Source organism: Schistocerca cancellata, chromosome 8 (genome assembly GCF_023864275.1).
Source record: "Schistocerca cancellata isolate TAMUIC-IGC-003103 chromosome 8, iqSchCanc2.1, whole genome shotgun sequence".
Lineage (NCBI taxonomy): Eukaryota > Metazoa > Arthropoda > Insecta > Orthoptera > Acrididae > Schistocerca > Schistocerca cancellata.
In genome coordinates, this window is record NC_064633.1 from 327,961,613 (window position 1) to 327,988,872 (window position 27,260).

Below are 27,260 nucleotides of genomic sequence, written 5' to 3' on the forward strand. Positions count from 1 at the left end.
AACAGAACGTACCAGCGTGACTTCAAACACTTTGTTACAGGAAACGTTCAAAATGTCTTCCGTTACCGAGGTTACATGCATCCACCCTCCGTCGCATGGAATCCCTGATGCGCTGACGCAGCCCTGGAGAATGGCGTATTGTATCACAGCCGTCCACAATACGAGCACGAAGAGTCTCTACATTTGGTACCGGGGTTGCGTAGACAAGAGCTTTCAAATGCCCCCATAAATGAAAGTCAAGAAGGTTGAGGTCAGGAGAGCGTGGAGGCCATGGAATTGGTCCGCCTCTACCAATCCATCGGTCACAGAATCTGTTGTTGAAAAGCGTACGAACACTTCGACTGAAATGTGCAGAAGCTCCATCGTGCATGAACCACATGTTGTGTCGTACTTGTAAAGTCACATGTTCTAGCAGCACAGGTAGAGTATCCCGTATGAAATCATGGCGGTGAATCGAGGAAGTACAGTACATACTGACGAAACTAAAATGAGCTCTAACATGGAAATTAAGCGTTTCCGGACACATGTCCACATAACATCTTTTCTTTATTTGTGTGTGAGGAATGTTTCCTGAAAGTTTGGCCGTACCTTTTTGTAACATCCAGTATAAAAAGGTTTCCGCACGGCGGGTGTTAACTGACTTTGAACGCGGAACGGTAGTCGGAACTAGACGCACAGGACATTCATTTCGGCAATCATTAGGGACTTCAGTGTTCCGCGATCCACAGTGTCAACAGCGCGCCGAAAATACCAAATTTCAAACTTTACCTCTCACCACGGAGAACGCTGCGGCCGACGGGGCTTGCATTGAACGACCGATAGCAGCGGCGTTAGCATATAGTTGTCAGCTCTAACAGAAAAACAACACTGGGTGAAATAATCGCAAAAATCAATGAGGGACGTACGACGAACGTATCCGTTAGGACAGCGCAGCGACATTCGGCGATAATGGCCTGTGGCAGCAGACGGCCCACGCGAGTGCCTTTGCTAACAGAACAATATCGCCTGCAGCGCTTCTACTGGGCTCGTGACTATATCGGTTGGACCCTAGATGACTGAAAAACCGACACCTGGTAATTTTAGTCCCGATTTTAGTTGGTAAGAGCTCGTAGTGGGGTTCGAGTGTGGCCCAGACCCCACGAAGCCATGGACCCAAGTTGCCAAGGCACTGTGTAAGCTGGTGATGGCTCTACAATAGTGTGGGCTGTGTTTACATGGAATGAACTGGGTCCTCTGGTCCAACTGAACCGATCATTGACTGAAACCGGTTATGTTCGGCCACTTGGAGACCATTTGCAACCATTCGTGGACTGCCCGAACAGCGATGGAATAGTCATCAGGCCACAATTGTTCGAGACTGGTTTGAAGAACATTCTGGACAATTCTGGCGAATGATTTGTCCACCCAGATCATGAATCCCATCGGACATTTATGGGACATAATCGAGAGGTCAGTTCGTGTACAAAATCCTGCATTGGCAACACTTTTGCAGTTATAGGCAGCTACAGAGACAGCATGGCTCAGTATTTCTGCAGGGGACTTGACAACGACTTTTTGAGTCCATGCCACGCCGAGCTGCTGCACTATACCAGGCGAACGGCGGTTCGACACGATATTAGGAGGTACTCCCTAACTTTTTTCTCCTCAGTGTAGATCACTCTGTAACCGCGACCTACACTCCACAAAACGATAGACTTACTTGGCTTAATTCCTTTGGCCCCTATGGGGGCATAGGGCATCCAGGAGAAGTCGCCACCCGTCTCTGTCTTTGACTATTTGCCTAAATTCTGCCCAGGTCTTCCCAACTCTTTTTGCTTCCCCTTCCACTGTCCTCTTCCATGTGCCCCTTGGTCTTCCTCTCTTCCTTGTTCCCTGGGGATTCCATTACAATACTTTTTTCTCGATGGTTCCATCTGGCTTTCTCAAGGTGTGCCTCAACCAACCCCACTTTCTCTCTCGTATCTGGTCTTCTACAGGTATCTGGTTTGTTATTCGCCAGAGCTCCTCATTACATGTTTTTTCTGGCCACCAGATATTCATGATGCGTCGAAGACTCTATTTGTGAAGCTCTGTAACTGGGATGTTATCTTTTTATCCATTTTCCAGCTTTCAGTGGCGTACAGAAGGACAGCCTTCAACATTTGTATTAAAAATACGGATTTTTGTTTTGTACGTGATATTTCAATTTTTCCATATTGGATACAATTGTATGAAGGCAGCATTTGCCTTTTTAATGCGGTTTTTCACGTCATCTCCAGCTCCACCATCTTCCGTCACTATACTACCCAGTTACAGGAATGAGCTGACAGTCTCCACCCGCTGCTCGCCTATTAACAGTGGCACCTCCATGTCCCCTGAATTTACTCTCATTTCATTTGTTTTGCCTGTACAAAATAATAGAGGAGCAAAATAAATACTGTCAGTGTTCGTTCTATATCTGTTTGCACAATGACGTCACACCAACCACACCACTAAAATACGGGTGTACCCTATCGACCGATATCAGTATGTACTACCTATCCTTCCTTGCGTTATCTCGTGGTGTGTCCAAGAATTTAGCAACTATTCTGAAAAACAAATTCTGCATAGTTGCTCTCCATTGATGTAATGAAAGGGCTTCTGGTCCGGTATGCGTTATTGGCAGCAATCCTTGACCACTAACGACAACGGTTTGAAGTAGAGCGTCTCTTAAAACATTTGACAACTCTTTGAAGTTCTTCATGCACGATTGCTGGATTGCACTGCAGTTACGATATTGTTCAATAGTGAGTGTCCATAAGCGAATGGCCCTGTGATTTTGAGAAAATTAGTGCCCACGATACAAAATATGAATAAAGCGTCATTCCTGGGGGATCTTCAATGTGTTTCTTCATTTCCCACAAGTATACGCGCCATTGAGTTTTGTGGTGTTAATGTAAGGCAGCCTGCACAAAATCATTGCTGAAAGGAGACTGAAGATGGCGAGGTACTTTCCACGCTTGAAAGATACAAGAATCCCCAAATCAGCACTATTGTAGAAACCGAAAGATGGATGCAGATGTAGAGAAGACCTTGTAACACCTGGAAACGAACTTTTGCACGGGACGTTTGATGCATGAAAGTGAGCTGGGATCAAGCTGAAAACATGGCAGCTCATCGAGTATGCAGGAGGTTACTTGTTGCTCGATACGCTACTTAGCTGTGGGAGAACTAATTCTACGTCTAAGGCAACACTCCAAGACAACTTAGCTTCGAATGAACCGGTAGAATTAATCGAGAGCTCGAAGCCAAACATATCTCCTATCCTCCTTTCATTACTGTGACTGCAGCGTTAGTTGTTTTTTGGTAGCTATGATAGTCGCAGCGGAGCATAAGATATTTGGAAATATAAAGAAAAATTAAAAATTCGTAGTAAGGAATTCAGTTGTATGGTGCTGAAAGTTCTACAACAGCTATGGTCAGGAAAGTAATTTTGCAATCTGTTCTTTTTTATTCGAGTATGAACGTAGTCATATTACCGCGTACAAGTTGTATTTAAAAAATAACTGCGCGAGCAGCAAAAACTGGTTTGATAGTTTTGCATGAGCGCTTAGGCCACTACACAGCTGCAGGACGGGTAAGGTGTTGGCAGCTGTCTTTCGCTGCATGCGGAAAATGAGAGCGCCAGATTTCGCTGACTGTAGAGCGCTCAGCAGCGCGCTTTGGGCACCCCTGGTGACGTATCGATTGCCAGTGCCTGGCCCACCTTCGGAGCGCTCCCATTGGTGGAACGTGCGGGTGTGGCGCTCAGCTGTTGCGTAACGGTCGGCTGCCCTCCAGGCGACCTTTAGCGCCGGCGCCTGCTACGCAAAAACAGCTGCTATTGTTATTGGCAGCTCTAGCGTTGCTGATGGATGACAGCTGAGAACAGGTACACCTCAAACACATCTTAAACACGGCGGTATGTAGACAAAAGATGCCGCAAGTTCTTCCAGTGATTGGTTAATCATCAGTTGAGCTTCGCTTCTCAGTTATCTGCCGAGGACCAGCCCGGATCTATGGGGTGGAGGGGTGAGAAGGTGGTGCAGGGAGGGGGGGGGGGGTTGCAAACCGGGGTATCTGCCACGGGCGGCAATTTCAGGAGCGTCAAATTGATATTCTTGAATAAAAAACTTCGTTTCACAAAGTGCCTAGCATCAAGTGCTCGCTGGTCTATCGATTATTCATATGATTTTGAAACGAGTTCCTGTTCGTGTTTGAACATTTTAGAACACCTTCTAAGTTGTTTCTGAACAACTCATAAATAGATTTTGAATGCGTGCTTAGTGTAGGCATACGTGATCTCACTGCCAGGGGAACCCCTGTCGCATCTAGAAATAAAAGGCTTTCACGCAGACAAAAGGGGACGGGGCTATGCGAGTTGAGCCGACTAAACCAGAAAGGGTGAATATCAGTCGCTGTTTATGTGGTTGATTCGGTGTGTGAATGATCAGCGTTGTTGTAATTACTAGCGAAATCCATAGATTCATACTACCAAATTAGAAACTAACGAGTAACAGATAAGAAAAATTACATATTAATCTTCTCCGTGCATCCAAGAAAATGAAATTTTGACAGAAAGATTTTGCCAGATTGCTACACTACTAAGCGCCAGTTGTACAGTCCCGGGTTAGCAGCCGCTTAAGTTCTTGTCTCGGAATAGCGCTGAAAACGCGTTGTACGAACATGTAATAACACCTAATCGAAGAGCATGCGTGAGGTAACTAAACTGGTGATTCTGGCAAGATTAGTGAAGTTAACCGGAGAATAAGTTTTGACAATGGCAGGTACAGTTACAGAATTAGTGCGACGAGATTGTTAGAACAAGGAAGGAGACGGAACGGGGACATCACACAAATTATATGGAAGAAATTGACGATTCAAATTTTTTATAAAAATTTCGTGCTACTACTTATCAGTCTCATGCTTGAGAAACCAAAGCGTATGAATGTAATGAGGTACTATTTCCTAACATAAAATTTTTTGCTTGTAGTATGCCTAATAGGCATTTGATATTGGTACTTTTTGAACTGTATTCTGTCGTGTTATCTATGTAAATGAGATATATAAAAATGACCATTTGTGCCAAAACAGTCTCGCTTATTTGTCTTGGTTACAATTGGTGCAAAACTAGAAAGGCTACTTCGTTTCATCTAGCAGACAGTGACAAAATGAACGTAATCAGATCGAGAGACCAAATCAGTCTTGGGTACTGTTCGTATTCAGTATTAGACAACGACATTTTGATTTTTGACATAGCAAAACGTTTGACGAACTTGGTGAGGTAACAGATTCTTTCGCAGAAAGAAAAGTATGCCGTGAAAAACTATAGCAAGATTAGAGACAAAAAAAAAGCGCTGGGGCCTAAGGATTGAATAAATGTGTCTTATCTTTACTGCCTTTATGTTTCCCATGCTCAGTTTTATGTCTGACAAAAAAGAAAGTTATTAGCTACTAGGCAATAAAGAGTGCAAATTTTCTGAAGATTTCTCATTCTCCCGGATACAAATAATCCCACCCATTATTAGCTGAGAGCTTTTTTTTAAGTGGTCTAGGATGCCAAACCGACCGACTGGGAGAAGGAGAGGTACCACAGAATATTTTAATTTCCACTGTCCTTTATATAGGTTTGATGGCTTCCATTATAAAAGATACACGTTTGAATTTCACAGAGCGAAATAAAGTGACAAGCAATAGGAGAGTGTGTACACGTAAGACCAAATAACACGTCTTACATTTCCTCGAACATGTATGTTTTATATATCAAACTGTTCAGAAAGATGTGCGCTACAAAATGAACTTTTTAATAAATTTTCGAGGTCCTATTTCAAACGCTTGAGGATGATGGGGCGCTGGAATCTATGGCAGAGGGAATTTGTCATTACAACGTGCTACTAAAACCTTGCCAGGAAAAAAAAGTAAGAAAAACAGATACTAGGAAAATAAAATTCACTTCTAGCTCATAGAGCCTTTCGTATGCATCCGATGATAGGAATGCATTTCTGTCACTGGCATCGAAACTAGTATTACCACCATATTTCTATAAAACCGTTCACAGCAGACACCTGTGACAAATGTAACATTCTGTTAAAGATCTTGTTTGTTGAGCTGAGAAGAGAGAGCGCGACACAGTTCATGCACGTAGCCTGTCCCTTTCGAAAACCACCAAAGCGGCCTCCGGGCTTAATATTACTACCTTAAAGACATAGCATCAACAGACAATCAGTTATATCGCTCTTCTGTTACGTTTACAAGCGACCCAACTTCCGGTAGACGAGAAACGAAATTTCGAGACCAGTTCACCCTGTCGTGTTTACATGTTGGCTGTATCGATTTTGCTAGCCTGATCAGATATCTGTTTTCCAATTGTCAGTTGTTTTGCACAAATGGCCTCTGGAATTCAGTTGTTTTAGCTTTCTGCTCATTCAACACGATGGCTGTTCCTTTTCAGTCAAATACTTCTTTCTTAGTCTAATATTTCTTCCACTCTATCACAGCACAAAAAGTTACTACGTCCAGATTAGGTGATTTTAAAAACAAGAGTAATCCTGACAACCCAAGTACATTTTTAAAAAGGCTGAACGTTTAGTGGGAGCGGAAATCGGTTGGGGAAACCCGACAGCTACGAGTAGAACAGTACTTCAAAAACCGGTATTGGAGTCTTCCCGATCACCAGCTTTAGGGGTCCCACGTGAGCGTGGTATATAAAACATTGCGGATTGGTATGCGATGTACGTCGCGTTACTGGCCCTCAATCTCTTAATTAGGAAATTAAGGTCTCACATATGCTCCCTCTACGAATTACTTCATCCGCAAGATTAGTAACCTTTCACTTACTCGAGTGCTAGTATGTGAATTCGGTGAAGTATGTCAACCATGGAGATGGTTTTTTTATCTGACTCGGAATTCTCCTGTTGTTAATTACAAAATTTCGACGGAACACCTGCAAATTTCCAATTATAATTAGAGAAGTTTCTCTAAACGATTTACCAGCTTTAACGTAACGATATTAAGCGCAATTCGCACCTTATTTTCTACTACACCATCCCACTAACCATTTTCAGCTTAATTGATAAAAATGACTTGAGCGTCACCATTTTATGATCACCTGAATATGTCCCACATGCCTTGTTTCCCTCTCGAAGCGATACATCCCGATTCCTCTGCATGAATGTTTTACTTACTTCGTTTACAGATAAATCGCACTTATTTAATAACTTTCTTTTGGACTTTAGTGAGTGATAAGTTACTGGTTTTCGTTGTTGTGTATAATATAATAACACGATTACACTCTGGATACCTCTGGCTTGCAATACCGGCAGTCTTTCTGGTAAAATGAGCGTGACGTTTTAGGTAAACAGTTAAGGACGAAGTGGATGAGGCAACTCATACTGACTGAACCTATTTGAAGCAGTGGGAAAAAAGGTCAACTTAAATAATCCAGTTTTAAATAACCGATTTTTTCCATTTTAAAATAAAAAACAATAAGAATTTTTAAATCTGGAAATAACCATACTGTCTGCAATTCATTTTCCGAGGCGGGATGAAACGACAGAAAGACAATTTGTAAAACATGCCAGTAGCTGCAGCCTGAAGTGCAATAATACAAGGACGAGAAAGCGTAAAACAAGCAGGAAAAACTTTTATTTTCTACAGCAATACAAAAACAAGCGCATGAGATTTCTATAAATCTCTAAACTGAAATATTAAAAAAAAACATTTGTTTTAAAATTTATAAAACTTACGAGATAGGTTTGTTTAAAATAGAAAGTATGACAAAAAGTTTCTTTTTAATAAAACATTGTACACCTAGCCTAACTTTACGGACGCCTATCAGCCTACAGAAATTTCTGGTACTTTCCGGATGTTTTGTTCAAAATATCGGCGTCAGAAAGACTGTTTTTAATGGTATCAGCGACAAGAAAATGTTTAGTCTGTAGAGCTCTGTTCAGCGAAACTAATTTTGAACCATCGTAGGTCTGTTGCTTGATATTCTGAAGTTAACCTCATAAACGCAACTTTAATCGAATTCCATTCAATGGAACGTTCATCATTCAGATTATTCTCAGCGATTCACGGAATATCAAGTCACTCGCAGCATTTTTGAGAAAATGGGATAGGCAATGTTGGTGGAGTACTACCCTTTTCTATAAGGACTGTTTTTTAGATTCCAGAGCAAATTTTCACTATTCAGTCGAGTGTACGCTGATACGAAACGTCTTGGGAAAGTAAAGCCATGTTTTTCGAATCCGGGACTTAGATCCTTAGCCATTTATTGACTAATCAGTAACTAAGAGTATAAGCATATAAATTAGCACAATAAATGATATGATCAAATGAATTTTGCGTAGCATTATGCCAATGTAATTGGTTTACAACAAAACGGAAGATTGTTTCCGTAGCTACTGTAGTACCGAAAATACCATTACCGATAAGCTGTACCGTTTACTTACATTTCGCTGGCCCATCCAAAGCAGTGTGTTGTCAGCATGCCAAACGTAACACGTCGGTTGGTTAACTTTTACTGTCGTGAGATCCCATGTGCTTGTGCGACGTAAACTTAAGTCATTCACGTGTCCTCGTAAAAACGGTAACTGAGAAAGTGCATTCAGATACTTTTGTACATCCCTATGCGTTTATATATAGAAGTTGCTTTAAGCATGTGTAATTTCTTTACGTCATTGAACATTATTACATTAAGACTGCAATTTTCCCATTTGAAGACAGAAATTTCAGTCTTCTGTTTTGACGTGGCTACACTCTCGTAAATCATGCGTGGCTCTCCTTTTTTTCCACAAAATAACGTATTAGTTGCTGCGAACACACACTAGCATGTTGCACATACATATCACACGGTTATTGTACGTCCATATACATACTTTTCAACAAATAACATCGGTCACCGATTCCTAAGCCGATAACAAGGCTGTTTGTTGACGGTGTAGACATCTGGTTGCTTGGGTAATCAGAGAACAACACAAGTCCCGTGTCAAAGATACTATACGAACTAAGTAAAATGACTATCGGAACTGTTGCACGTATCAATAATTCGCCATTTTAGTTGAAAATTTCGTTTGTTGGCCAACAACGGTCTCGGACAGCTTTATTTTTGCATTGAAAGATCTGTTCTCTTTAGTATGTTTCATAAAATTAAAGTAAGAGAAGCTTATTCGGCGATCGATGCCGTCTTATACGACTAGAGACTATTTGGTTCTTGCGAACACGAACAATGTTCCACTGGTGCTCGTTGACGTTTAATTAATGATTACTCCATAGGAAAAATTGTTTCTAGTAAATTAACTCTGTCGAAAATTCTTTGTCTCCAAGAACCGAAACTGAAATTCTATCTCAAATTTATCGAATGTTTGTTAAACTGCAAATGAAAACTGGAAACATTAGCGAATTGACGTAGAAAAATTTTAACGTACTATTGACCAGCTGAAATGAAGAAAGAAGGAATCTAAGAAAGCAAGATCTGTAGAGCTACGCAAGCCTGAAAACGTCGTACTGACGCTAGGCAGTGCTTGCCGAGGTTCATACACGCTCCTATTTTCTGAATATCAGTTCATTATGAACTGTAGATGGTTTGAGTTAGCAAGCTATGAAAATGTAAGCGACGTACGGGGCATTCTGTAATCATCTGCCATTAACTAAATTATCGCTTCTAAGCTGTCAACGTAATTGCGTTTGTTAAGGTGGTTCCAACTTTTTTTTCGTAGCAATATATTAGTCGTTCGTTAAGTAACTGATATAAGCAAGCTCGTGGTAGACTACTAGCATCATCAATTCGAATTATCGTAGTTCGAAAAGGAGCATTGCAGTTCAGACGGGTGTATAATTCGTAAGAGTAAACGAAACTAATGTGGCAAAACGTCTAATATTAAATACAGAATACTTATTGTCCCATCGATAGCGGTATTATTAGAGAGAAGCCTACATGCAACGTTTAGTCGGAGACTGAATCTGTTCTCATCCTAAAGATTCGTAGGAAAATATGAATGAGCTGTACTGTATTAGGACTGCCTACTATGATGACCTTCTGGTAGTTTTAACACGGCATCAGTTTTATAGGCAAAACGAAGAAGGAATCCAGGTGATTGTAATTACTAAATTTTAAATAGTGGGTTTACTTGTCACACAAACATGGGACGTTTAGAAAAAAATTGTCATAAGGAAGTAAAAAGAATCAGAAAGGGTAGACTTAATGCACGGTTTTACTAAATAGACTGCTCTTGAAGAAGGGTTACTGTGTGTCTCTCAGCTGGAATATACATTTCATTGTGGGGTGCCCTGTACTCTAAAATGAAGAGCAACACGCGATGTGGGTTGGTTTATTTCCCGCTTAGAATGTGCTGGCAACTGCTCTAGCATCAAGGTCTATGCCACAGACTCTGTGGATTGTCTTGACAACCAACAACTGCTGTGTTATCAAGCTCTTTCCGCGTTTACTGACCTGTGATAGAACGATTCATCGTTGGAAAATCGTTGCCATTCTCCTACCCCACGCGCGCGCTGGCACACACAAAACGTATTGTGTATGCTCCGTTCTCCCCATTGAAATCTGCTTACTGCACAGCGGTTGGTTCATTGCATTGTAGGGAAGCAGAACAATGGCTTCGTTCTATTTCTCAGGCGCCTTGTTTTTCACGCCTGTGAGCGCTGACCTCAAGCGTTTGCCAGTAAGCGTTGGAATGGTAGTATCAAATAGTTGTGAATCTTCACAAGTCAAGGGAACAGCCGCCATAGCTCAGAAAGCCTTAAAAAACTGTTAGCACCAAGTGTGTGTTTCCGTTCGCCTTGCGATTATCGTTAAGTTCATACAATTTTACTCACTTCCATCATCAGACAACTGGCAACTCATTGAACGAGTTACGTACGTGATTACAGAGACCTGGGAAATACCTCAGCTGTCATCGGTACACGTGCACCTTATTTTTCGCGATAGCAAGAAACTTGTATTATTGATCATTTCAAGAGCGCTAGACGACCAACGGCGCCGATAGACTTGCTCGATGATGTTTAATACTAAACCACGCCAAAAGTTAGAAGAAATTAGCTACAATCTTGCGAAGTTTGTACAGCAAACTGGCAACGCAGCTGCTGGTAAAATAATGTCTGGCGGCGGGAAGCTTGCCAAGTCTGCGCACTGGTTCTGCTCGACCTCGCCAGCTGTGGACGCAGCCAGGGACCTTTCGTGTTATGCTGCTCTCTGGACCCCGCCTCTTCCAAAGGCAACTAACAGTCATCACACGTAACCAAACGACGACTCCACACAATCTAGGAATTACTCAAAATAAAATTATTGTAAATTTTCATTGATGAAAAAATTCTGATGATATATAAGAATTATTATGGGAGGGTGACAATACTGGAAGAATTTACGATAAACTCCAGTACATTACACTGGATGGCGAACGTTTAACAGGAATGAAAGTAACGGCGTTTGTGTCCCATTAAGGGTCCAATCTCCTCAGTTAGCCTACAAAATAAGTGACTTTATGATATTAAAAAAAATCGAAGCCATAAATGTAAATCTTTTTGTACATTATTTATTTATAGATTACTGGACAACTTTTTTCTAATTTTCTAAAACAATTTGGTAATCATTAAGACCAAAATCCAAGAGCGAAAGTTGCTCTGTCAAAATTAGGTGTGTCCAAGATGGAAGTCATGCAGTCTGCAAATCTTATCTGAAAAACACAATTAAAGAAACAGAATTTTCTTAATAACAGGATATTGCGCGTGGAGTAATAGCACAGCTTTTGAAATTTGAAAAAACAATAAAAGAACAGACGTTTGAAATATAGATGTAATTTTGTAGTATGTTTTTCGTCACGTTTTTTGCAATGCCTAGTGAATAAACTACAAAAAGTAGCCTATTGCTCCTTGCGGACACGTCCGATGAGTAATTCAGCCAAATTTCAGAAAGATGTCTTTATTAGTGTGCCTGCAACCTGTTCCGTCAGCTTGAAATGTACTGTATCTCAGGCTGACAGAATGGATTGCGGACACACTAATAAAGACATATTTTTGAATTTTGGCTGAATTACTTCTTGTGCATGTCCGCAAGGAGCAATGGGCTACTTTTCTCTTTATTCAATAGGTAGTGCAAAAAGGTGACCGAAAACATACGACAAAACTACAGCTTTGTTTCAAACGTCCGTTCTTTTATTATTTTTTTCGAATTTCAAAAAAAATGTTCTATTACTCCGTGTGCGATATTCTGTAGATTAAGAAAACTGTTGGTTTTTTGATTTCAGATAAGATTTGTAGATTGCAAGACTTCCGCCATGGACATACCTCATTTTGGAGAGAGCAGCTTAACTCCTCGGATGGGGGCCTAATGATGACTGAATTTTATTAACAAATCAGAAAATGTTGTCCAAGAATAATGTGCGAAAGATTTAGATTAAGTGCTTCATTAGTTTTTCAAAAAAATTTGTAAAAATCGCTTATTTTATAAGCTTTCTTAGGAGAATGGATCCTTAAATAGTGATAACACGTCTCAAATTCGAGCAAGAGAAGAGTCATGATTAATACGCTCGTAACACGAGCAGGACGAATTTGTGAGCCGCAACACCTCAGACGCGGAATGCAACATCTGGAAAGTGTTCCTAGGAGCAATGGGTACTCCGCAAATTATATTAGAAGTGTAACAGAGCCAAACACTCGGCGAAGTAACAAATCAGAAAAAGAAATGTCGGGTACTGCCTTTCTACCATACATTACCAGAGTGACGGACAGAATCGGCGTTATATTGCGCAAACACGGTTAAATTATTCCACGTCAGTCTTAACAATTTTGTATTACGTCTCAAGTTCTCAATATACGTAAAAGATTGATCGCATAGGGTTAGCAGTATTTTCAAACTGTCGGCTGTCGATAATTTTGCTGGGGGAAAATATTGTCCCTGGAACTGAAGTATGGCAACGGCCTTGCCGCATTGGATACACCGGTTCCCATGAGATCACCGAAGTTAAGCGTTGTCGGGCGTGGTCGGCACTTGGATGGGTGACCATCTGGGCCGTGTGCTGTTGCCATTTTTCGGTGTGCACTCAGCCTGGTGATGCCATTTGAGGAGCTACTCGACCGAATAGTAGCAGCTTCGGTCAAGAATACCATTATAAGGACCGGGAGAGGGGTGTGCTGACCCCACGCTCCTCCTGTCTGCATCCTCCACTGAGGATGACACGGCGGTTGGATGGTCCCAGTAGGACACTTGTGGCCTGAAGACGGAGTGCTGGAACTGAAGTATGACTTCGTACTTCTACTTCAACGTAGGCAAACGCAAGAAAAAGCACATAAACAATAGGTAGGTGCACCATAGGGATCCATACTTGGTCCACTATTGTGCTTGTTATACAGAAGTGATCTTCCATCACGTATCCAAGAAGCAGTTGTCTTTCCTAACGACGCTAGTATTATAATCTAGCCTAACAGTGTAACTTCAGCACTTGAAAATGTAAATAAGTTTCATGGAAATTAATAACCAGTTCTCTGCCGTAGCCGGCCGGTGTGGCCGTACGGTTCTAGGCGCGTCAGTCTGGAACCGTGTGACCGCTACGGTCGCAGGTTCGAATCCTGCCTCGGGCATGGATGTGTGTGATGTCCTTAGGTTAGTTAGGTTTAAGTAGTTCTAAGTTCTAGGGGACTGATGACCACAGATGTTGAGTCCCATAGTGCTCAGAGCCATTTGAACCATTTCTCTGCCGAGAATGTCACCGAAAGTAGATTAAGCACAATACAGGTAGTTTAGTATTGCACAAAGGTTAACCACACCATTAGCAATAATACATGAGTGTAACTGAAATCATGAAGTAGAATTTCTAAATACGTAGATGTTTTCATTGATAAATTATGAACTGGAATTCACATGTTACAGATCTTCTTAAAAGTCTTATTTTTGCAACTTTTGCGTTACGGATAACATCAGATTTTGGGGATGAAAATGTAAAATTGTTAACTATTTTCCTGTTTTCATTCACTAATGTTTTGCGGTATCATATTGTGGGGTAAAAACTCATTGAAAATAAAGTTTGTTGCACAGAAGCGTGTGGTATCCCTACTAGAACCTCTAGCAGACAACTCTTTAAACAGCTGGACGTACTGACAATAGCCTCTTAGTACACTACTGTCCATTAAAATTGCTACCCCACGAAGATGACGTGCTACAGACGCGAAATTTAACCGACAGGAAGAAGATGCTGAAATATGCAAATGATTAGATTTTCAGAGCATTCACACAAGGTTGGCGCCGGTAACAACACGTACAACGTGCTGACATGAGGAAAGTTTCCACCCGATTTCTCATACACAAACAGCAGTTGACCGGCGTTGCCTGATGAAAAGTTGTGATGCCTCGTGCAAGGAGGTGAAATGCGTACCATCACGTTTCCGACTTTGATTCCTATTGCGATTGCGGTTTATCGTATCGCGACATTGCTGCTCGCGTTGGTCGAGATCCAATGACTGTTACCAGAATATGGAATCGGCGGGTTCAGGAGGATAATACGGAACGCCGTGCTGGATCCCAACGGCCTCGTATCACTAGCAGTATAGCTGACAGGCATCTAATCCACATGGCTGTAACGGATCGTGCAGCCACGTCTCGATCCCTGAGTCAACAGATGGAGACGCTTGCAAGAAAACAACCATCTGCACGAACAGTTCGACGTTTGCAGCAGCATGGACTATCAGCTCGGAGACCATGGCTGCGGTTACCCTTGACGCTGCATCACAGACAGGAGCGCCTGCGATGGTGTACTCGACGACGAACCTAGGTGCACGAATGGCAAAACGTCATTTTTTGGGATGAATCCAGGTTCTGTTTACAGCATCATGATGGTCACATCCGTGTTTGGCGACATCACGATGAACGCACGTTGGAAGCGTGTATTCGCCGTCGCTATACTGGCGTATCACCCGGTGTGATGGTATGGGGTGCCATTGGTTACACGTCTCGGTCACCTCTTGCTCGCATTGACGGCACTTTGAACAGTGGACGTTAACACCTCAGTTGTGTTACGACCCGTGGTCTACCCTTCATTCGATCCCTCTGAAACCCTACATTTCAGCAGGATAATGCACGACCGTATGTTGCAGGTCCTGTACGGGCCTTTCTGGATACAGAAAAAGTTCGACTGCTGCCCTGGCCAGCACATTCTCCAGATCTCTCACCAATTGAAAACGTCTGGTCAATGGTGGCCGAGCAACTGGCTCGTCACAATACGCCAGTCACTACTCTTGATAAACTGTGGTATCGTGTTGAAGCTGCATGGGCAACTGTACCTGTACACGCCATCCAAGCTCTGTTTGACTCAAAGCCCAGGCGTATCAAGGCCGTTATTACGGCCAGAGGTGGTTGTTCTGGGTACTGATCTATGCACCCAAATTGCGTGAAAATGTAATCACATGTCAGTTCTAGTATAATATATTTGTCCAATGAATACCCGTTTTATCGTTTGCATTTCTTCTTGGTGTAGCAATTTTAATGGCCAGTAGTGTACATTCACTCCCTTGTAAAATTTGTTGTTAACAATCAATCACAGTTTAGAAACAACAGTTAAATGAAAAAACGTAATATTACTCCTTCCAGTCATACGAATGTGACTATCTGTCAAATATGCACCTTTTGCAGCGCGAGAGGTGCAGGAAGAGAGACAATGAGTTTCTGGAAAGTAACGACAGGGATGTGGAGCCATACCCACTCGAGTGCCAGGCCAGTACCGCTTCGTTTCTCGATTGAGTATAGATGGTACGAACAGCCCTATCGAGGTGATCCATAGATTATCGATTGGGCTTAAATATGTGGAGTTTGGTTACCAGGGAAGTGCACTAAATTCATCCTGGTGCTCTTCGAACAACACACGTAGGCTTCAAAGCAGTGCGAGGCGTTGCATTTTCCTGCAAGTAGAGGACAACTTTGCTGAGGAAAAAAACAAACTGCATGTAGGGGTAGACATGGTCCCCAAGTCTGGATGCATACTTGTGTTGATCCATTGTGCCTTCCAGATTGACGAGGTTACCCAAGGGACGCCACGAAAACATTCCCCAGACATAAGTCTCCCTCCTCGGGCCTGGACCCTTCCGTCAATTGCTGCAGGGCCGTACATATCAACCGCCATCGGTTCGATGGTGCGTAAAACGTGATTCATCCTAAAACCCCATTTGTTGCCACTCTCTGGACGACCAGTCACGGTACTGGCGTGCAAATTGCACCTTTCATTGCCGATGAACGGCAGTCACATGGGTGCATGGACAAGGCGCCTGCTGCAGAGGCCCGTACGAAGCAACTGAAACGTCCCCTTAGAAAAATTATGAATGACTGTGCTGGTAAACCTCTTACGTTATTTAATTTTCAAACAGCTGAGCAAAACTCAACTTACTCAAACAGTTTTCTCTTTACTTATTCTGATCATCACCAAACTGACACACATTATTTTTAGCGCAACGCTATCTGACTTTCAATAATCCCTACAAAAGAATACCCCTGACTAACAATAACCTATACCTTTCATGAATCACTTACCTCGCAAAAATCTTTGTTACTCGAACTTCTGCAAAACAGCGAGTGCCAATACTGCCAGCTAAAGAATAGATTCTAACTACTGAAGGCACTAACTATTGATAGGCATAGTTACTTGTTGGATTCAATGATGGAATATTCGCTTGTGTAGTGTTGGGCAGTTGGATGATATATATATATATATATATATATATATATATATATATATATATATATATATATATATATATATATATGGACACACGTCCAGATCGTCCGCTCAAAACTCTGGCATCTCTCTCTCCACATCAACCACTGCTGGTGGCTCTCCTCCAACTGCGCAACGCTACGCGGTGTTCACATCCAACTGCCCAACACTACACAAGCGAATATTCCAACAATGAGTCCAACAAGCCACTGACTGCACACAGCACGGTCAGTGATTTTCATACAGAGCGATACGTGGCGTTACGAACAAAAAAACCTAAACAGCCTACTTACATAGCCCCCAAGCTTCCCACAAAAAACTTTACAAATTGTTTTGGGTAGTGGCCAACACAAATTTGCTAACTTTTTTTATATTAACGTTAATAAATATATCAAATGCACACACGTATTGATACACTGTTGGTCAAAAGCAAAAATTGTCCACTGTCCATAAAGACAGTCAAAAATGTCATCAAATGTGTGTGAAATCTTATGGGACTTAACTGCTAAGGTCATCAGTCCCTAAGCTTACACACTACTTAACCTAAATTATCCTAAGGACAAACACACACACACACACCCATACCAGAGGGAGGACTCTAACCTCCGCCGGGACCAGCCGCACCATAAAGACAGTCCTGATCATTCATTACAGTAGTAATTACATTGCACAAAGTCTGATCTGTAAAAGAAAATGCACACGAAAGTAGTGTGACATGCAGACAGGTAATAGGCCACAACAGAGCAAACCCACAGCAGAGTCAGTTGAAGTTTTGAAGAATATTGGTAGGTAGGTCATCACAGAGCAGACCCACAGTATTTCTTGTAGAGATAATGGTTTTGGTGGGGCACCACAGGTGCAGACCCACTGTAGTCCTTGTAGAGAGTATGGTATTGGTGGGCCATCAAAGATGCAGACCCACTGTAATCCTTGTAGAGATGGCCAACAGTCATCTGTTGCGACTGTGCGGGTGACGTTGTTGGTAGGCACTTGGTTAATCTGGGTGGTCAGTTGCTCAACAATTGCACTTGTATCGCCCGTACGCATCTCCGGAGCCATCGCTCACCTTTGTCATTTATGACCCGTTTGCAGGTCGCAAAAGAATTGCAGAATTGTTTCAACCTTATAGAACAGAAGGAGAACAGATTTTTGAAATGATTGTTGCACTTGATGAACCCTGGATACGACGTTTTGTGTCAGAATTGAAGTCTCAGTCGTCACAGTGGAGAAGTTCTCGCTCTACACGCCCGAAAAAATTCCACGCCAACAATTAAAAGAGAAACGGATGATGAGTTTTGCGTGTGACTTGAATGTAGTCACAGCTACAAATAGTGCGCCAGTGGACGTCTATAATAGGCACGTACTCCAAGTTGTTCCTGCAAAATGTTTTGCGCCAGAAATTCGTCAAAGAAGGCTTGACATGCTTGCAGCTGGTATCCTCATTTTGCATGATTTCAAATGGCTCTGAGCACTAAGGGACTAAACATCTGAGGTCATCAGTGCCCTAGACTTAGAACTACTTAAACCTAACTAACCTAAGGACATCACACACATCCACGCCCGAGGCAGGACTCGAACCTGCGACCGTAGCAGCAGCGCGGTTCCGGACTGAAGGGCTTAAAACCGCTCGGTCACAGCGGCCGGTTGCATGATAATGCAAGACCGCATCTTGCTCTACCAGTGAGAGGGACGCTCTACAAATGGGAAATACTTCTTTACCTACCATGCAATCCTGATATGAGCCCATCATAGTTTGATTTGGTTTCTCAAGTGAAGTAACAACTCCGTGGAAAAGGTTTTGAGACAACTGATGAAGCTTCCAGTGAGGCGGCCCGATTAATTAGACAGCTTTACAATGAAAGTACCCTGTCCGGAGTACAGAGGTTGCCAAAACGCTGGGAAGCTGTCATAAGCAAGAAAGGAGATTATATTGAAGGCTTGTAAAGATATTTTGTAAAATGAAGTATTTTCTTCAGTTCTGTCTTACACTGTGGAGAACTTTTGAACCGAACCTTGTAGTCACCAATCATCGGTAAACATCATTCGGAACGTTCTAACAACAGTTCAGTTCCTCGACGATAGAACTCCGCTCTTTGGTCACAGAGCCACTCGAGAACCGCTGTGTGATCTACCTCATCGTCGCAGAATGCGATTGTTGCGAATCAGTTCCTCTTGGTCGTTTTCGTCGGTCGTCAACTCAATGGCCTTTCCTTCCGATCAGCATCACCCACCCCTGTGCGACCTCGCTAAAATTATATGAGCGCGTGCTGTCTGTGCGAAAGAACAGACGCCACGCGGAATCCACAGCTGTCAAACATATGATTTAATTAAAGGAGGAGGAAGAGGAACGGAACGGTAAGAGAAGGGACCATTCATGTCAGCTGCATCAGCACATCTACATCTACATATATACTCAGCTAGCCACCAAGCGGTGTGTGGCGGAGGGCACAATTCGCGCCAAAGTCATACTTCCCCCCTTCTGTTCCACTCGCGGATCGCGCGAGGGAAAAACGACTGTCTGAACTTCTCAGTAGGAGCTCTTATTTCCCTTATCTTTTAATGGTGATCATTGCGCGATTTGAAAGTTGGTGGTAATAATATATGCTCTACATCCTCGGTGAAGATCGGATTTCGGAATTTAGTGAGCAGCCCCTTCTGTTCATCGCGCCGTCTATCTGCAAGTATTTCCGACTTCAAACTTTCTACGAGACTTCTAACGCTCTCGCGACGGCTAAATGTACCAGTCACGAATCTTGCCGCTCTTCTTAGGACCTTCTCAATCTCTTGAATCAGACCCAACTGGTAAGGGTCCCATACAGACGAACAATACTCCAAGACTGGACGAACTACCGTATTGTAAGCTATTTTCTTTGTTGAAGGACTGCATCGCTTCAGGATTCTACCAATAAACCGCAATATAGAGTTCACCTTGTAAGTAGGCTGTTTGTGGAGGGTAAAAATCGTAGAGGGAGACCAAGAGATGAATACACTAAGCAGAGTCAGAAGGATGTAGGTTGCAGTAGATACTGGGAGATGAAGAAGCTTGCACAGGATAGAGTAGCATGGAGAGCTGCATCAAACCAGTCTCAGGACTGCAGACCACAACAACAACAATTGGTAACGCCACGTAGCGCTCTGTATGAAAATCACTGGCTGTGCTGTGTGCAGTCTGTGGCTAGTTTGCATTGTTGTCTGCCATTGTAGTGTTGGGCAGCTGGACGTGAACAGCGCATAGCGTTGCGCAGTTGGAGGTGAGCCGCCAGCAGTGGTGGATGTGGGGAGAGAAATGGCGGAGACTTGAAATTTGTAAGACTGGATGGCATGTATATTATGATTATTAAGGTAAATACATTGTTTGTTCTCTATTAAAATCTTTCATTTGCTAACTATGCCTATCAGTAGTTAGTGCCTTCAGTAGTTTGAATCTTTTATTTAGCTGGCAGTATTGGCGCTCGCTGTATTGCTGTAGCTCGAGTAACGAAGATTTTTGGTGAGGTAAGTGATTTGTGGAAGGTACAGGTTAATGTTAGTCAGGGCCATTCCTTTGTAGGGATTTCTGAAAGTCAGATTGCGTTGCGCTAAAAATATTGTGTGTCACTTTATTGAATGTTTGAGTACGTTCAGTTTTGCTCAGCTGTTTGAAAAGCAAATAATGTAAGAGGTTTATCAGCACAGTAATTCTAAAATTGTTCTAAGGGGACGTTACATACAAAACGTCCCCTTAGAACAATTATACAAGACTGTGCTTAAATTGACATACAATATTTTTAGCGCAACGCAATCTGACTTTCAAAAATCCCTACAAAAGAATGGCCCTGACTAACATTAAACTATACCTTTCACAAATCACTTACCTCACAAAAATCTTCATTACTCGAACAACTGCAATACAGCGACTAGAACGTACGAAAATCCATTCGATGTTCTGACAAGGGGTCCCAAGAGATCAACAGCAGCAAATTCTTTTAATTTAGAAGGAATAATAGGAAACAACGGAGCACGATGTGAGATAGTAGATGGTTTCGCCTTTTGACAAAGTTTACAAATAGACAAGACTCTTCGAATTCTCTTTTCCATATTGTGAAAATAACAAGTCGTTCGAAGAATATGATAACATTTTCGTGGACCAAAATGTGCGTAGCTGAAATGAATGTACCAAATGAGCTTATTAACAAAATCGTCTGGAATGCAAAGTACCCATAGCTTGTCATCAACAGTGCAGCGTTTGAAGAGTATGTTGTTTCTAACCAGGTAATAATACCGAATCTGAGTGTGTGTCTTTTCATGCCATTTACTTTCCAAATCGGATCTTTATCTTGTTCATGAGCAATGTCCTTTAAAGATGAGGAGATAAAGTTTTCAAAGGCGACTTTCTGAATGTAAAGAATACTGAAATTTTTCTCGAGGTTGCCTTCTGTGTTAGTTTTCTCAAGCCCAGCCGGTGCGCGTGACAGTGCGTCCGCAACAATGTTCTCCTTGCCGGGAATGTAGACTATTGTGAAGTGGAATTCTTGCAGAAACAATGCCCAACGTTTTAACCTGTCATGATTTAATTTTGAAGACATAAGAAATTGTAATGCACGATGATCACTGTATACTTTTACGTGCTTACCAGAAAGAAAGAAACGGAATTTGTTGAATGCCCAAACGATAGCTAAAGCTTCTAATTCAGTAACAGAATAATTTTTTTCAGATTTTGTTAGCACTCGGCTAGCAAAAGCAATGGTTTTCTGAATGGTAGTGTCATTTTCTATGGCTTCTTGGGCACCAAGACCGACTTTAGAAGAATCCGTGCTAAGGCAGAAATCTTGTGACAGATCTGGATGAGCTAGTATTGGCGCGTTGAGTAGCGATTCTTTCAAAGAATTGAATTCCAACTGTGCTTGTTCGTCCCAGTTCCAAATAGTATTTTTTCCAGTGAGAGAACAAAGTTTTGGTGTAACAAGAATTTGCATATTCAGAAAACGACGGTAAAAATTTACGAGACCTAGAAAACTGAGGACTTGTTTTTTTGTGGATGGAACTGGAATGGCTCTGATTGCTTCTAACTTTTCAGGATCCATTTCTACAAGGACTGCAGTGGGTCTGCACCTCTGGTGGCCCACCAATGCCGTAATCTCTACCAGGACTACAGTGGGTCTACTCTGTGATGACCTACCTACCAATATTCTTCAAAACTTCGACTGACTCTGCTGTGGGTTTGCTTTGTTGTGGCCCATTACCTGTCTGCATGTCAAGAGTCAGCACTGTCTTTCCGTTGGAAGGACAACACTACTTCTTCAAGACTGCATGGAAATCCACTACTTCTGTGTGCAATTTCTTTTACTAATGAGACTTTGTGAAAAAAAACCTGTAATTCCTATTATGATGAATGATCAGGACTATCTTTATGGACTGTGAGAAAATTTTAGCTTTTGACCAACATTGTATCAATAAGTGTGTGCATTATATTTTTCTTTGTTATTGTAATTACGATTATGAAAAATTTTAACAAATATGTATTGCCCAGTGCCCAAAACAATTTGCAAATTTTTTTGTGGGGCGCATGGGGGCTATGTAAGTAGGCTGTTTATGTTTTCTTATTGGTAACGCCACGTAGCGCTCTGTATGAAAATCACTGGCTGTGCTGTGTGCAGTCTGTGGCTAGTTTGCATTGTTGTCTGCCATTGTAGTGTTGGGCAGCTGGACGTGAACAGCGCATCGCGTTGCACAGTTGGAGGTGAGCCGCCAGCAGTGGTGGATGTGGGGAGAGAAATGGCGGAGACTTGAAATTTGTAAGACTGGATGGCATATATATTATGATTATTAAGGTAAATACATTGTTTGTTCTCTATTAAAATCTTTCATTTGCTAACTATGCCTATCAGTAGTTAGTGCCTTCAGTAGTTTGAATCTTTTATTTAGCTGGCAGTATTGGCGCTCGCTGTATTGCTGTAGCTCGAGTAACGAAGATTTTTGGTGAGGTAAGTGATTTGTGAAAGGTACAGGTTAATGTTAGTCAGGGCCATTCCTTTGTAGGGATTTCTGAAAGTCAGATTGCGTTGCGCTAAAAAAATATTGTGTGTCAGTTTAAGCACAGTCATGTATAAATGTTCAAAGGGGACGTTATTAAAATCTTTCATTTGCTAACTATGCCTATCAGTAGTTAGTGCCTTCAGCAGTTTGAATCTTTTATTTAGCTGGCAGTATTGGCGCTCGCTGTATTGCTGTAGCTCGAGTAACGAAGATTTTTGGTGAGGTAAGTGATTTGTGAAAGGTACAGGTTAATGTTAGTCAGGGCCATTCCTTTGTAGGGATTTCTGAAAGTCAGATTGCCTTGCGCTAAAAAAATATTGTGTGTCAGTTTAAGCGCAGTCATGTATAAATGTTCAAAGGGGACGTTTCAACCTTACCCGTTACTTGTGTAGTATGATCATTACATTTGAGATCATTTCGAATAATCACACCCAGATACTTGACGGACGTTACCGCTTCCAAAGACTGGGCATTTATTTTGTACTCGTACATTAATGGGGATTTTCGTCTTGTTATACGCAGTAGGTTACACTTACTAATATTGAGAGATAATTGCCAGTCATTAAACCTCGCATTCGTTTTCTGCAAATCCTCATTGATTTGTTCACAACTTTCGTGTGATACTACTTTCCTGTAGACTACAGCATCATCGGCAAACAATCTAAGGCCGCTGCACACTTTGTGCGGCATCAGCGGTGGCGAACGGAAATGTGTACCGGAACGGGATTCGAACCGGTGATATCCTGCTTACGAGGCAGTTGCATTAAGCACAGCGCCACCTGGGACACAAGTGTCTATCACAGTTGCACGGAATAACTCTGTATGCCTCACTGCCGATCCACACCGCCACCGAGCGCCACATATCTGCACTCCGTGTCCATTTTCCCCCATGTTCGCTACTATGAGATTTCCTCCGCAGGTCGGACGCACTTGTGCACCCGTACTGAAGAAAGTGGGTCCACTGACCATTTAGGCGAATCATTTGTATGAATGCTTGGTGTGTGTTCTTTCGGACGTATCTCCAGTGCGGATGCAGAAGTACGTCCAACCTCCAGCGCGAACCTCAGAGTAGCGAGCGTGGAGGAAGTGCACGAGAGTATGGATCGGCCGTGAGGCGCAGCGAGACAGTAAGCGCATTTGCGATGCACGCTTGTATCCCGGGTGGCACAGTGGTTGACGCCACTGCCTAGTAAGCAGGAGAGTCCGGGTTCGAATCCCGGCCCGGCACACATTTTAACTCATCGCCGCTGATGTTACACAAATTCGTGATACAGCTGATATCACTAATTCCTTCATTTTTATTTCCTATCTCCGCTTCCTCCTTCAGTTAAGTATATGCACTCAAATTGTTGGCACCATTTCACTACGGCTGGAACGAAGTAACGTTTCGTCCATATACCGCCAGAATTTCACGGTGAAACGGTGTGCGATTGAGGCGCTTTGTCCACAAGAATCGCACTAACCTGTGTACTTCGATACTTGAGTACGTTTCCAATTTCCGCGCTATGTCACTCCCACAATGTGATACTCCTATCATCCGTGCTGTGATACCCCTTTTCGTAAATTAATTGGACAACCGCCCGCTCCAGAGGTCGAACGACGCGACGTAGTACAACATTTATGTAAAAGTTATGTGATTCTTCAAAAATGAATCAGCCCCTGTTAAGCAAATGATAGTAGTGTCTGTAGAGAGGGGGAACGAGGTGGCGCAGTGGTTAGCACGCTGGATTCGCATTCGGGAGGACCTCGGTTCAAACCCGCCTCCGGTCATCCCGGTTTATATATTCCGTGATTTCCCTCAATCGCTTCAGGCAAAGGCCGGGGTGGTTCCTTTGAAAAGTCATGACCGATTTCCTTCCCCATCCATCCCTAATCCGAACTTGTGCTCCGTCTCTAACGACCTCTTTGCCGATGGGACGTTAAACACTGATCTCCTTCTCTTCCTCCTCGTTCTGTAACGAGGGATCCGGTCTCCTTCACTCACTCTCTTCTGTGTTAGCTCCTGATATAGACGCACGCTTGATAGAAGATGCCGTGTTTTCAATGTGTGCTTAGTTTGTGACATTATATCAGTTAAGCTGCGAAATTTTCCTATTTAAAATAAACCATTGCAACTACCTTGTCCCAACCGGTATTTATTTATTTCAGTGTCAGTTTGAGATAAGGCAATCTGGAAGTCTTGATAAGGTGATGCAATTGATTGGTCCCATTGTAAAAGCCAATGTGCAAATATGCATGATCAGTCATAGAACCTGCCTTCATTATCTTTTCATGATTCACGAAGTCCGATTACAATTTGTTGCACGTATTTTTACGCACATCAGCATTGGCGATTCAAACTTTCATTACCGATACGCGATCTAAACTAAACTCCGTCTGAACAGGCATGAAGATTCAGCGGTATCGACCGACCGCCATGTCATCCTCAGACCACAGACTTCACCGGATGCAGATATGGAGGGGCATGTGGTCAGCACACCGCTCTCCCTGCCGTTGTCAGTTTTCGTAACCACAGCCGCTACTTCCCAATCGAGTAGCTTCTCGATTGGCCTCACAAGGGCTGAGTGCAACCGGCTTGCCACAGCTTTCGGCAAACGCGACGGTCTTCCATCCAAGTGCTAGACCAGCCCGACAGCGCTTAACTTCGGTGATCTGACATGAACCGGTGTTACCACTGCGGCAGGGCCATTAGTAATGCACATTCTAGCATCACCCTATTAATGAGTGACCACTCTTAGCAGCTACGCCGATTTTTAAACACCGTCTTTTGTTCATTTCATTTTCTTTACCAGAACGTCTCGTATTGCTTACAACACTGCTGCTCCCACCAGTTCCCTTAGTTAACATTTTTTTAATGATTAACTCTAACCCGGGACAGGAATATTATAGTATCGCCACACAACTGTGGGTGCAGAAAACCTGGTTGATGTAATCTCTTCTTACAATGCGCAAATCTTGTTGCACAGTGGTCTTGGTGTGCGGCGGCATATCTGAATTATTTTTTGGAGTCGTCTCACAGATTGGCCAATAAAGCTCTTTTCCGCGTTCAAAGAGAGGAGAAAGGTCAAAGACAACGACAAATGAAACTTTTGAGGCAGATGGTATTAGAAAATATTCAGGAACATCGCGGATACTTATCACTGTCTATCTATGCACTGGAAAGCAGGATACCTTTAGCAGGTAGTGGATGTGATATGGTTGTTGTTTTGATTGTTGTTGTTAATTGTGATGATGATAGTAGTAATGATGACTGATGGTTACCAGAAATAACAGTTATGTATATGGTGTGAGAACAGGAACCTGTTTACAATGGACGTCGATACTTGTAACGCTACTAACAGTAGATATCAACTCTTGAATTTTGATAATGACGCAGACTGCACAAATACTGGATAATGGAATACTGAGGAAAGGGCGCAGTGGTTGAGACATCTGCAGCTTCCATCAGTGTTTGGGATATTCGTTGATTCCCCAAATTCACACAAGGGAAATGATGGGTTTTCACATCTTTCCAGTGCAATGTTATATAAGAATGTGTGTATCTACATAAAATGTTTTCGTCTTGCAATTCTTCAAGTTCTATGTAAAGAGTCGTGGTATCTAAATACCTACATTCTTTGTGTGTCATTTTTTACGGTTTGAAACAAATATATATCCGTGACACTCAGAAGTGAGCGTTTCAGTGTCAGCTACTCTTCACCATGCCAAAGGAAATACATACCGGCGCCAGTCCCTGCTGGGACAGACGGTGGCGCAACGTGCAGCGGAATCAGAGCGAGAATGGAGCCGCTGTGCTGGGAACCGGAGACAGCCTTCCAGCCCCCAGCCACAACCTTTCTGCTTGAGGACGCCGCCTCGCGAATCCCACACCGTTACTGGCTCAAATGGCTCTGACCACTATGGGACTTAACAGCTATGGTCATCAGTCCCCTAGAACTTAGAATTATTTAAACCTAACTAACCTAAGGACATCACACAACACCCAGTTATCGCGAGGCAGAGAAAATCCCTGACCCCGCCGGAAATCGAACCCGGGAACCCGGGCGTGGGAAGCGAGAACGCTACCGCGCGACCACGAGCTGCGGACACACACCGTTACTCCACGTCCATCTAGTTTTCCTGAAAACCGCGCTATCCAGATCATCCTCACGCAAGGTAGTTACTGCTAAGATTGCTTTGCTGTGTTAAGGCTTTTTCTGAGAGCACGGACTGATGTGGCGCATAGCTGAAAACAATGAAATTCTTTCCATTAGGATCAGGATTCAACTGCACGTCTGACCATCCAGGTAAGTTTCCTATGGCTGAATGCCAGTATGATTTTTGTTTGTGTGTGTGTGTGTGTGTGTGTGTGTGTGTGTTTGAGAGAGAGAGAGAGAGAGAGTGAGAGAGATAGTGTGTGTGTGTGTGTGTGAGAGAGAGAGAGAGAGAGAGAGAGGGGGGGGGGTGAGAGAGATAGAGAGAGAGAGAGTGTGTGTGTGTGTGTGTGTGTGTGAGAGAGAGAGAGAGAGAGAGAAGAGAGAGATAGTGTGTGTGTGT

At 42.8% G+C, this 27,260-nt stretch overlaps 1 protein-coding gene and 1 pseudogene across 1 annotated transcript in view; one reads left to right on the top strand and one right to left on the bottom strand.

Moving 5' to 3' along the window:
* The window catches only part of LOC126094464 (solute carrier family 2, facilitated glucose transporter member 1-like), a 574,417-nt gene that overhangs the window by 455,920 nt on the left and 91,237 nt on the right, over positions 1–27,260 (bottom strand). The gene's annotated exons all lie outside the window — the stretch shown is intronic.
* LOC126095928 (5S ribosomal RNA) lies at positions 12,923–13,037 on the top strand (annotated as a pseudogene).